General features: G+C 37.5%; 1 pseudogene; it reads left to right on the forward strand.

Annotated features, from left to right (window-relative positions):
* Window positions 1-11,603: 11,603 nt before the first annotated feature.
* On the forward strand, window positions 11,604-11,902 carry LOC136138850 (protein BEX3-like; annotated as a pseudogene).
* Window positions 11,903-12,994: the final 1,092 nt, after the last annotated feature.

The following is a 12,994-nucleotide window of genomic DNA, read 5'->3' on the forward strand; positions in this document are numbered from 1 at the left end:
CAAATGCGAAATTATTGGTTAGTATATTCTCAAGGGATCAAGAGTGGCCAAAGAAAGGTCAGCATAAAGGAGAGCTCCCTGGTGGTGATTTGAAGGGTAGAGGGTATATATTTAAGGCAAAAGGCACTTAAAAACGTGGGGCATATTAAGGAATAACATCATAGAGACACTTACAATTTGCGTTGAAGGGAGGATGGGGTTGGCGAGAAGTGTGATCATAGGGCTTCATGTGATGGTACCCTTATTTATTTGTTTTCAAAGTGGGCATGGAAGACCAAGAAGAAACAAATAATGTCTAGACAAATATATCGTTAGGCTGAGTGCCGTCAAAATTATAGAAAAATAGGTGTCCCTGTTGTATTCCTTCCTTTTAGTCTGTATGTGTCACAGAATTCTCATTAAAGTACTGCGAAGGATTCTTTTATCACATTTTCTCAGGTCTTTAAGTTATATAACCAGAACTAAAGTTTGTGACTTAAATTTTTTTTTAATGTATATAATTAGCTATCCTGATTGTGCTGCTTCATTGCTGAGATAATTTCCATATAAATTCAGTCTATTTGGGTACATGATAAAATGAATAAAGAACAGTCTGTTTTCTTGATGTGGTCAAGATTACCATTTTTGGAAAAGTTGTAGCAGAAGTTCATGAAATCTTGAATTATGGATTTGAAACCCATGTAGAGGTTTCATTTTTGTTCTTGTGATTTAATAAGTTTCTAATATTTTATTAATGAAAATGGATTCCAGCTTGAGGTAGACATCCAGTTCTTGAATTCTATTCAAATTCCTTCCTGAAACAACTTGGTACTTTTGCTTGTATGCCTGGCATTCTCTTTTCATATTAGCATTGCCATTTAGTATTAAGTGAAAGCTGACTCATGGCAATTACCAAAGGAATTACAGATGACCACCACAAATCCTGAAAGAAGGCATTGATTTGATATTGCAGTGAATACCAGAAGATGTTGTAATGATTTTCCAGTTATAAAAAATGAATTGTCCATTTAACTTGGAAGTCTAACCAAATGTGCTTAATTCATGTTGTATTAATCAGTGCAAAAAATTAAATATGCTCAGGCTGAATATACTGTGTTGTCATTCTTACACAAAATGATATCTTTGGGATTTAACATGCACTTAGTATTTTATACTAATTTAGGAATGTATGGGGGAAAAGTATAGCTAAAGTTGGTTTGGCATTGTACATAGGTTAATAGCACACAATGTTTTAGTAAGTGCTATAGAGAGTAAGAAATTAAAGTTAGGACCCAAAACCACGAGTTTCCTGTTTCTTGCCTTAATTCTTCTTTTTACTGACAATCTTAGGGTAAGATAAATCTTGTGTTTTGGGTCAGTCAAGCAACCAGAAAGTTATCTTTGTAATATTACATTTACTCTCATCTCGTGAGGTTCCAATTATTTTTTGCCATCCTTGCCACTCTTTAGCAATTACATTGATTTCGAGAGGGAATTTCAATTTATTGCTGTGTTTTATAGAACTGAAATACAAAATAGCTCTCCAGGTTTAAAGATGTAATAGAGAAAAGTCATTGATCATGGTTTTTTTTATTTTATTTTTTTAATTTATTTATATATTTTTGGCTGTGTTGGGTTTTTGTTGCTGCGCGGGGGCTTTCTCTAGTTGCGGCAAGCTGGGGCTACTCTTCGTTGCAGTGCGCGGGCTTCTCATTGTGGTGGCGTCTCTTGTTGCGGAGCAGGGGCTTTAGGCGCGTGGGCTTCAGCAGTTGTGGTGCACGGGCTTAGTTGCTCCGTGGCATGTGGGATCTTCCCAGACTAGGGCTTGAACCCATGTCCCCTGCATTGGCAGGTGGATTCTTAACCACTGCGCTGCCAGGGCAGTCTAGTCATGTTTTGTATCTGACATTTTAAATAATGATTGTTGGAAAAGTCAGTGTTCGTATCTCATGGTTCATGTAATAGTATTTTTCCAGAGTTGATGAGAGAAGAACAGCTTAATTTTTCACCCTCTTTATAGGCAGTACTGATAAAAAAATCAAGAAATTAATTTGATACTTTAGGTCTTGACTATAGAAGAAACTAAAGCTGATGCTTGTGGATTATATGCTGTAGTGTCAGTAATTTCTCTTGTTGCTATGAGTAAAATTATGGAGTATTTTTAAAGAAGGGGCAAAAGTGATTGAAAATTTAATTGGTTTAATACTACTTTAGGGTATCATCTGCACGAGAGATGCAAAGTTTATTTACTTCAAGAATATTTTTTAGAATATAAGCTAATTTTAAAAATTGTTAAAACAATATTTGAATAGGGGTTGTACTAAGAATAGTATGTATGATTATGTGGCGGAGTTGGTTAAGAAGTGTTTTTCAAGGAGCTATTGTTTTAGCTGGAGAGATAACAAAAGTAATAATATTAAGTTTATTACACACAAGACTAGCATGATTATCAGATGAATAGTATTATAGTCAATAAATGCAAAACCCTAAGGAAAAGAGAGAGCCCTTAAAATGGAATAATTAGGTGTGCCTTTATGAAGAAATTAGCATTTAAACTGGGTCTTGAAAGATGGGTTTGCATCCTTGCAAAGGAAAAGAATGGGAGGCATTCAGTTGGAGAAAATAGGGTAAAAGTATAGAAGTGGAACTAGCAGAATTGGTTTTTGTAGGACAATGAATAAAACATTGGAAATAGGGGAAAAGTGAAAGCTGGGGATACAAAAGTAAGTTTTATTTTAATGCTGTAGGCAGGCATGTACTGGCTATTTAAGGTGTTGTTTAAGCAGGGGAATAGACATAGGAAGATTGATTTAGATACAGTTGTGTTAGATATGCTATACATACAGTTAAAGCTGTGATAACCAGTCTCCATTAACCAAAATTAATGTGAGTGGGGGCAAGGGAGTAGAGAGCGTATACAAGGGCTATGTGATTTTAAGCGTGGCAGAGAGATAAGTGAGGACTTTTGGGGTGGAGAGTAGAGAAAAAAGTTGGATCAATGGATTGTAGGTTCTGATGGGGTTTAAGAATTGTTGGAGTGGAGGTACTAGAGGGAATGAGCTGGAAGGACAGAAGGTTGTGGTTGGAGAGCACAGTGTTTGAAGTAGAGATTATGGAAGGGTTGAAATTATTAGTAATGACCATGAGAGTGAAATGGCTAAGATAGAATGGAGGTCAAGATCATTATAGGAAAGGAAGTTAGGGAACTGAGGCACCAGGGTGTTGTAAAACCATCTAACCTGGATATTAGAATGGTAATATTGTGTAGTTGCATACTGTCATGGTTTAATAAGTGCCCTTGTATACATTCTTGTCTAATTCTCCCAGTAACTCAGCAAGATAAGTAGTATAGGTAGTAAGTCTTTCATAGATGAAGAAACTGAAGATAAATTATTTGCCTAGTACAGAGCTGAGTTTTGAACTTTAATCTTCTGATTTCTTTTGTAGCATTCTTTCTGCTGTGGTACATAGTTTGGCCTCTTTTTGAGGAGATGAGTGTTGGTATTGTCTACATTATGCAAAGCATTGTTTCTCTTTAATACATAGCAGCATTTTCTACCAATTAACTAACTGGTAGGAAATAGTTGGTATGCTTGTCATTAAATATTTTTTTTCCCAGAACCATCTCAGCTTAATTGGTTCTTCATGACTTCTTGCTTGCCTTTTTGCTGTTTATAGGCCTACCAGAAATTCCATTCCATTTCCCAAACATTTATTGAGTGCCTGTTTGTTAGCACAGCATCATAAAAAGATAAGAAAATAAGATTTTAAAAAAATTATTCCATTTTGTTAATTTGTTCCAGTAAAAGAGTAGATGGCAGAGAAGAGTGGTACTTCTACTGGGTACTGTCAAATTAGGATACCAAAAACTTATCCATGACCATTATAGCATCAAAAGTTGACTGCTGTGGAATCTAATGATGCTACTGTCAGCTACTATTTTTTGAGTAGTTTTACATGCCAGGCCACGTGTCATGGCATTTTGGAGATATTTATCTAATCTAAGTAACCATCCAAACCAGGTGGTGGTATCCTTCATTTTACGTAAGAGAAAACTGAGAAATTGAGGCCACACAGTGAACTCAGTTTTGAACCTTGTTTTCTCCTAAAATATGACTTTTCCTGTCTTTCCTGATTGTTTCAAGTATAAGATACAAACACACTAACTTGGTTTCTAAGACTCTTAAGCATCTCGTGCCATTGTAACAGGTGTATTTCTTTTCTTCCCCCTCATTGTCCTGTCCTGCCATTTTGTAGTTTATGTTATTATCTGGACATGCTAGGCTCTTTAATTGTTTTTTGTTTTTGCATATGCTCTTACCTGTCTGGAATTCCTACTACTCATTCTTTTTTTTTTAAAAAAAATATTTATTTATTTATTTATTTATTTGGTTACACCAGGTCTTAGTTTCGGCAGGCAGGCTCCTTAGTTGCGGCATGCGTGTGGGATCTAGTTCCCTGACCAGGGATTGAACCCAGGCCCCCTGCATTGGGAGCAGGGAGTCTTATCCACCACACCACCAGGGAAGTCCCCTTACTACTCATTCTTCAAGACTCAGTTTGCTGTTGTCTCTGTCGTCTTCCCTAGGCAGAGTTAGTTGCTTCATTTTCTGTGCTCCCACAGCACTTTGGTCATATTTCAGTAACAACACTTTTATTAGTAATAGTAGTAGCTAACAGTACAGAGTGCTCTCTCTGTTAGGTACTGTGGTATGCATTATTATATCATGTAATCCCCTGGTAAGGTGGGTTTTATTTTTATCCCCATTTTACAAAAGAAAAACTTCCCCACTTCCCACAGCTAGTGAGTCGAAGAAGTAGGTTTCAAGTAGTTTGGACCAGTCTCAGCCTTTAACCACTGTGTTGTTTTATTTCTCCTACGGTATACTTTGTAATACTTATTATAATACTTATAATTTATCTCATCTTCCTGGACGTGGAACTCCTTGAATGCAGTCTTTCTTGTTTTATTCATTTTTCTAGTATTGAGTCAGGGTCTGGCACCTACAGGTTGCTCAGGTATTTGAATTAATGGTTAAGTAGAGGCATGTATGTAGGAAGGAAAGACTTCGTAGAGTCTTAAGAAGAATGTCCAGACTTGGTGGCTCAGCTTCCTGCTGTGCTGTGGATTATCTAGGTTGACCTATTAGTTCTGTAACATCCTAAAGCCAGTTGAAGGATATTTCAAGTGTGGAGGTTGTCTTACGGAGAGTTATAATCTCACTTTATTTTATATTGTATATAATTTCAGCAATCTTTTAGTTGTGAGTTTCCTTTTGTGTGACACATTGTACATACACATTGTTTTTCCTTGGACTAGTGCAGAATTTTTGTCAAACGTCTAAATAGATAGACATTTATCGTACCAGCCAGTGGTGAAAAATAATAAGCATTGTTATGGGTCTCAGAGGACTTCTTTTTTTTTAATTAATTAATTTATTTTTTCTATCTATTTATGTCTATCTTTGGCTGCGTTGGGTCTTCGTTGCTGCACGCGGGCTTCAGTAGTTGTGCCACGCAGGCTCAGTAGTTGTGGCGCATGGGCTTAGTTGCTCCGAGGCACGTGGGATTTTCCCGGACCAGGGCTCAAACCCGTGTCCCCTGCATTGGCAGGTGGATTCTTAACCACTGCGCCACCAGGGAAGCCCCTCAGAGGACTTCTTAACTATTGTCTCCATATCTTTTTGAATGCCTCAAAAATTGTTTACTGACTTTGCCTGCATTTCTGAAAAAGGTCGACTTCTCCTATGGGGTTTTAAAAAGTTCCTAATTTTTCAGTGTAATGAGTTTTTGGAAACCAGTCCTTTCTTGTTCTAGTCAAATTATCCAGAAAATTTGATATGTCAAACAGATGTACGTGTATTTTTAGATGAGTGTGTGATATGCTTATACCCTTGACTCAGTGTAATGTGTTTTCAAGTTCTTAGATATTTACTGAGATGGCTTAGCCAGTTATCTTTCCTACCAGATTACATAGAGTTAAGTTTTATAAGTGAATTTATTCTTCTGGGTTACTGACTGGCCTCAACAGTGCCTTAAAATAATAATTCATTATTTTGTAACTCTTTAAATCTCAAAACCTATGCAGTAATACTGTAGTGTGATCATCTGGAATTTACAGCTGCGGAAACAGGCCTAAACCCAGAGAGTGGTTTGGTAATCTGCCCAAGGTTATACAGCTAGCAGACAGTAATGATTTGATTTCTGGTGTCTCTGACTTCAGAGATCTTTGGCTTTACAATAATATACTGGAAGGCACTGGAAATCAGACTATGTCATTAGGAAAACAGTAGTGAAGAACTGGGGTTTTTGAGGAATTGACCACAATGGTGTTTCTGTCTACTTTCTAAATTGAAATAAATTTTAAATATACTAATAAAAAAACATCAATAATCCCCCAGAATGTCCTTTTTTTTTTCTGGCCAAGAGGCTTTTGGGATCTTAGCTCCCCAACCAGTGATAGAACCCGGGCCCTTAGCAGCGAAAGTGTGGAGTCCTAACCGCTGGACTGCCAGAGAAGTCCCAGAATGTCCATTTCTTTTTGGATAGGTTTTTCATCCTGAGACATTTTCTTTCTGAATTAAGATAATACTAGAATTAGTTTATTTGGAATGAGTAGGGCAGAGGGAGACAGATGAATTCTCATATTTATTTGTTGACAGAGGAGGACTGTTTTTATTCATAGATGAAATATGAAGCTGTTCTGTATGGCTCTGTCTGCTAAACAAAACTATTTTTGGTCCATGGCAGGTGGAATCAGCATCATTATACATTTTGTATTTAGAAAGTCCAGATTATAAACAAGTATGTTATTTGAGTTGTGATGTAGGACTGTGATTAATAATGCATACTTGGAGACATTAGACAATCTCTAAGGGGCTAATGGTAAATACAGTACAAAAGATAAATTTTGGTTGGGGAGATTTGGAGCAGAGAGACAGGAACATCTACAGTATGCAGCTAAATAGCCAGAGCCAGGTGCTAAGATAGGGTTGGCATGAGTGGTACAATAAACTGCCAAAGATTAAACTTGGCTTATACCTAGTCTAGATAGGAAAAGCCAGACAGGATTTAAAATCTCAGTCTGTATAATCCTTGTGTTAATAATTGATTTGACTATTCAGATCAGAACTTTGTATCTGCCGACTTTGACTGTGAGTAATATTTTTCTTTTCTTTTTTTTAAGAAATGGTATTAAATTTTAATAGTCATAGGAACATGGAAGAGACTCACCTCTTTAGGGTCTTAAATATTGTGTTTTGCTATTTGAAATTATGGGCTGTTTGTTGTGATCCTTAAAGAATTGGCCCACACTTTTCTTTAGCTCTAGTTTTCCCTATTAATTACCATATAGTTAATCACTGGAAAAGGTACAGCTGTGGGATTATGTGGATTCCGAAATTAGCACTGGTTAGCAAAAAACAAGATTATTTATATGGATAAATATAGGGCAACCCCTGTCTCTATTTATATTTAAATGATCACTACAGCTAAATTTGTAATGAGAAGTTTCCACATTTGTCCTGTGCTTGGAAGCAGAATTCTTGACCTGTAAGGAACTAGAACTACCATGTACTTTTAATGACACACAGGTCAGTCAGTTTCTATTCATTTGTAGTTAGACCTACCACAAGTTGATACTTTTTTGAGAGAAGAAGCAGTTGAAAGAAAGTCAGCTGGGTGTATGTATACATGTGTGTGCATTTAAAAATCTTTGACACATTTTTTGGTGTGTGCGTGTCTGATCTTTTTGAACTTACATTTCTGATCAGCATAAATGAAAAACTATATTTGAATTCTGAAAGCAGGTAATATTTAGAAAGGAAGAGTTGATTTAGACAATGGAATAAGTGTTCAAAGCAGTCATCATTGAAACCAAATTTTAAGAATGCTCTAACATAGGATCTGTGAATTTTCACTAGGGTGACCCAGTGTTTGGTTTATGCTTCTTGTCCTGGCTAATTAATAACGATTAGCACTCCCTTTTACTCTCAGAGTGCCCTGGTTTGTATGATACGATCATTTTACCTCTAACGGGATTTGAGAGATCTAAATGTGGTTTTGAAAGCAGGGTAAAGCAGAAAAAATTACTTCTGTTCAAATCCCTGTTGGGGTCTTCAGATAATCGGATGCCATACTGACTATTTTTGGAAAGAAGGATCTTAGTAAGTTCATCTGAATGACTTGAAAAAAATTTTTGTGGGGGAGAGAGGCAAGAAATAAAATATAATTATCATCATCATCATCATCATTGCTACTACTATCATAGTTTGTGCCGTGGGAGTTTGAAATCACTTTTTATATCCCTTCCTTTGTTCTTCGTTTTGCTTTTCTAGTATGACATTCAGAAGGGACAAAAGGATTCAGAGTGAAAAGTTAAACCACTTAACCTCAAAGACAACCACTATTTCCAATTATATGTGGGTTCTTTCAGAGTTACTTAATATATACAAGCATTCTCCATTCTACCTTTCCAACGGTAGCATGCAAGCACATTTTTCAGCACTCTAATTGTTTTCTCATAATAATATGCTTTCAATAATAATAATAACTAAAAGATTTTTGTTTTTATTTTAAACTAATTTATTTTAAACTTATTTTAGACATATGGAATGGTCCCAAAAATAGTATAGAGGGTTTTGGTATATCACTCACCCAACTTCTCCTGCTACAGTATTTGTACAATAACCATAATATAATTATCAAAACTAGGAAATTAACATTGGTAAAATAATATTAACTAAACCATAGAGCTTACTTGAATTTTACTACTTTTTCTACTGACGTCCTTTTTCTGTTCCAGAATCCCATCCAGGATTCCACATTGATTACATTTAGCTATTCTTTGTCTCCTCTAATGTATAACACGTCCTCAGTCTTTCCGTGTCTTTTGTGATAACTAGGTTTTTTGTTGGTTTTTTTTTTAATTTTTATTTGGAGTATAGTTGATTTACAGTGTTGTGTTAGTTTCAGGTGTACAGCTATACATATACATATATCCACTTATTTTTTTAAAGATTCTTTTCCTATATAGGCCCTTACAGAGTATTGAGTAGAGTTCCCTGTGCTATACAGCAGGTTCTTATTAGTTAGCTCTTTTATATATTGATAACTAGGTTTCGACTAACTCTGCTTTCTATAGGGAATATTATTTCAGAATTATGGAGGCAAGCTTATTTTTTTTTAATCTTTGGGCTTTGTATGGGAATGTAGTGGAAGGAATATGAGACTAAGAATCAGAAGCCTTTGTGAATTTGTGACAATCTCTGTATCCGTTTATGTATCAGTTCTCTTGTTTGTAAAATAGTGATGATAAAAAAAAAAAATCCCCTAAATTCAGCTGATTCCCAGATCCTGTATTGAGTATCTCATGAGCTTATCCTAATAACCTTAGGATAAGGTTTCTAAAGGTATTTTATAAAGCTAAAAGAAGCTGTACATGTCTGTGTGTATGGAGTGGTATTGACCCTTCCCAAAACTTTTTTTAAAAAAATAAACCTTTTATTTTAGTACAGTTTTAGATTTACAGAGAGATTGCTAAGGTAGTACAGAGTTCATATATATACACATAACACCTCATATACTTTGTGCCCATTTTCCCCTGCTGTTAACATTTTATATTAGTATGGCATATTTGTACTAAAGAGCCAATATTGATATATTAGTAGTAGTAGTAGTAGTAGCATTTGGCCGCACCCAGAGGCATGTGGGATCTTAGTTCCCCGACCAGGGAACGAACCCGCGCCCCCTGCATTGGAAGCGTGGAGTCTTAACCACTGGACTGCCAGGGAAGTCCCTTAATACATTATTATTAACTTTATTCAGATATCCTTAGTATTCCCTAATGTCCTTTTTCTATTCCAGGATCCCATACAGGATATCACATTACATTTAGCTGTCATGGCTCCTTAGACTCTTCTTGACATTGAGCAAAAATTTAGTTAATGTTATAATTGTCATTAATTTTGAGTAATTAATACTTAATAAGTATTTCAATTTATCATAAGTACCTATATATATTCTCTAGCTCAGTGGGGCCCTATGCTTATGTTTATTGTAGATTTGTTTAATCTTCTAAAGCAAACCCTTTGACTTGTACATTTGTGTTTGGGGCATTGTTAGATAAATTTATGACTTACTTGATATAAAAGCCTTCATTAGGAGCATGGATCCAAAATTTAACGTTGTTCCTATAGGTAAGAAAGATTTGCTTTAAATGATCTGTTTCGGGGGAAACAAGGGACTGCTTGCTTCCTTTGCTAAAGAAAAATGAAGAGTTTCATATATCTTCTTTGACCACCTTCATGCCCAACAAAAATATAGTCCTTCTTAACTCTTCTTTGAGGAAGGAGCTATCTAGTCTTCAAGGCAATTCCCTCCAAATCTCCATTGTCTTTGATCTTTTCCAGCTCCTCCTTTGTTTTCTGTATATTTGGTCCTCCTCCCCACCTCCTTAAAAAAAACTTAATAAACAGTTTTAAAAAGCAAATCTTACTATACTACTCTCTTTCTTAAAGACCTCTACTAGCTGCATATAGCGTAAATCATAGATCAGAGAATAAGTCCTGTGCTCTACAAAGCCAGCCTTATACTTTTCAGTAGAAGAGTCTCCACACTCCACCTGCACCTGGCTATGATCCAGCCCCCTTCCGCTTTGAAGTCTTGCTTGATACTCCTAGTCTGTGCTCCTGCAGCTCTTCATTTACATCTCTGTTATGGCACTTAACCATATTGTAATTCACTGTTTAGCTGTTTCCTTCTCCATAAGGCATATTCTTTAAGTCCAGGCACTCTTTCTTTATCTATGTGTCTTGTGCCAGAACACTTCCTAGTAGATGACAAAAAATTAGTGAATATTACATGTTGGGTTAGAATAACATGTCCTTTTATGTAAATAAAGAGAGAAGAGGCTTGTTTATACAAGATGATTTTTTAACTGTTGTAAGGACTCAGTATTTCCACATCCTTGCCCTTGTCCCTTAATTTTTTCAGTCTTTTGAAGGTGATTTGTGGGATTCCCTGGTTGTCCAGTGGTTAGGACTCAGTGCTTTCATTGTGGTGGCCTGCATTCAGTCCCTGGTCAGGGAACTAAGATCCCACAAGCTGCGTGGTGTGGCCGGAAAAAAAAAAAAAAAAAAAAAAGATGATTTGCACTGTTCAAATTATGCCCTTAATGGGGTGTTTTTTGTAAAATACTTTTTCCCAGACATTCTGTTAGACTCAACTTGTAGGTAGAACTTTAATCTTATACCTAGATATAGCATGTAGTCCAATAGCCTCTTGTCACAGGTAAGGAAGCTTTGTGCTAATAACGTCTTTAATTTTTTAGAACATTGTGCCCCCTTTATTAAAATGTATTATTAAAAACAGTAATACAGGGAGTTTTCTGTGTGTGTGCTTGAGGCAGGAGGGGTGCACTCCTGCTGCACTGGCTACAGGAGTTGGGGGGTGAGCTTGGCGGTGACGTGGTGCCCTCACATGACTGGGAGCTGCAGAGCAAAGCAGCCTTCATCCCTCCAGGGAAAGTGGAGCAGGTCTGTGGGTATAAGTGTTGCGGCAGTGCACTGGTGGCGAGAATCGGAGAAGCAAGAAGACAGCAAGGATAGGCCTAGGAAAATGAAGAAATGGAGCAGCCCATGAAGAATGGAGAGGAAGACCCCCCCTTTGGGAGGGGGCGAAGGCCACCAGCCAGCAGGAAATAATACACAGGGAAAGGCTCTCCGAGTTGCCTGTAATTTCCAGTGGGCCATACCCAGTAGACAGGTCAGTGATGGGATGGGTGGAGATGGAAATGTGAATGGACGGGTTGAGAGAAATCAGGAGAAAACTTAGGGAGCTGCAGTTGAGGAATTGTCTTTGTATACTTGTAGGGGAGCTCTCTAATCACCATGACCATCATGATGAATTTTGCCTTATGCCTTGACTCCTGCCATTTCCCTTGAGATTAATACTGTGATTCCCAATGTTCTTTTTCCTTTCATTTTCCTGATATGTCTTTACCGATCCGTTTGCTGTGAACCTTATGTAATTTCCATGTGTCAGGTGTTACCAGCTTCTAATTAGAGATTGCCTTGGCACCCAATCGAAGTTTTTCTGCCAACAGTACAGTTTCACCCATTCGCCTGGAAAAATGTAAAGTTAATAAAGCAATTAAAAAGCTTCTAAAAAAGCAAAAAAAAACCAAACCCCCCAAACGAAAACAGAACAAGTAGCACAAATATAAAAGTGGATACTGTTTAAAAGTTCAGGCTACATTGTAACAAAGTAAAAAGTGAAAGAAAGTGCTGCATTCTCCATTTCATTTCTTAGAGGTAATCATTGTTATCAGTTTTACAATTTTTTAGTCAGTTTTTTTTAAAAATAAATTTATTTATTTATTATTTATTTTTGGCTGTGTTGGGTCCCCGTTGCTGCGTGCAGCTTTCTCTAGTTGCGGTGAGTGGGGGCCACTCTTCATTGTGGTGCGCAGGCTTCTCACTGCAGTGGCCTCTCTTGCTGTGGAGCTCGGGCTGTAGGCGTGTGCACTTCAGTAGTTGTGGCTCACAGGCTCTAGAGCGCAGGCTCAGCAGCTGTGGCACATAGGCTTAGCTGCTCCGTGGCATGTGGGATCCTCCTGGACCAGGGCTCGAACCCTTGTCCCCTGCATTGGCAGGCGGACTCCCAACCACTGCACCACCAGGGAAGCCCTGTAGTCAGGTTTTAAAATGGACATACTGTGTTTTTTTTTTTTTTTTTTTGCGGTACGTGGGCCTCTCACTGTTGTGGCCTCTCCCGTTGCGAAGCACAGGCTCCGGACATGCAGGCTCAGTGGCCATGGCTCACGGGCCCAGCCGCTCCGCGGCATGTGGGATCTTCCCGGACCGGGGCACGAACCCGTGTCCCCTGCATCGGCAGGCGGACTCTCAACCACTGCGCCACCAGGGAAGCCCCTGGACATACTGTTTTGAAGAAATGCTTTAGAAATTTTGACTACGGGTTTACTCAAGTTATTAACTTTTTTTGTTGCTACTTATAA

The sequence above is a fragment of the Phocoena phocoena genome, chromosome 19 (genome assembly GCF_963924675.1).
Source record: "Phocoena phocoena chromosome 19, mPhoPho1.1, whole genome shotgun sequence".
In the NCBI taxonomy this organism is placed as follows: domain Eukaryota; kingdom Metazoa; phylum Chordata; class Mammalia; order Artiodactyla; family Phocoenidae; genus Phocoena; species Phocoena phocoena.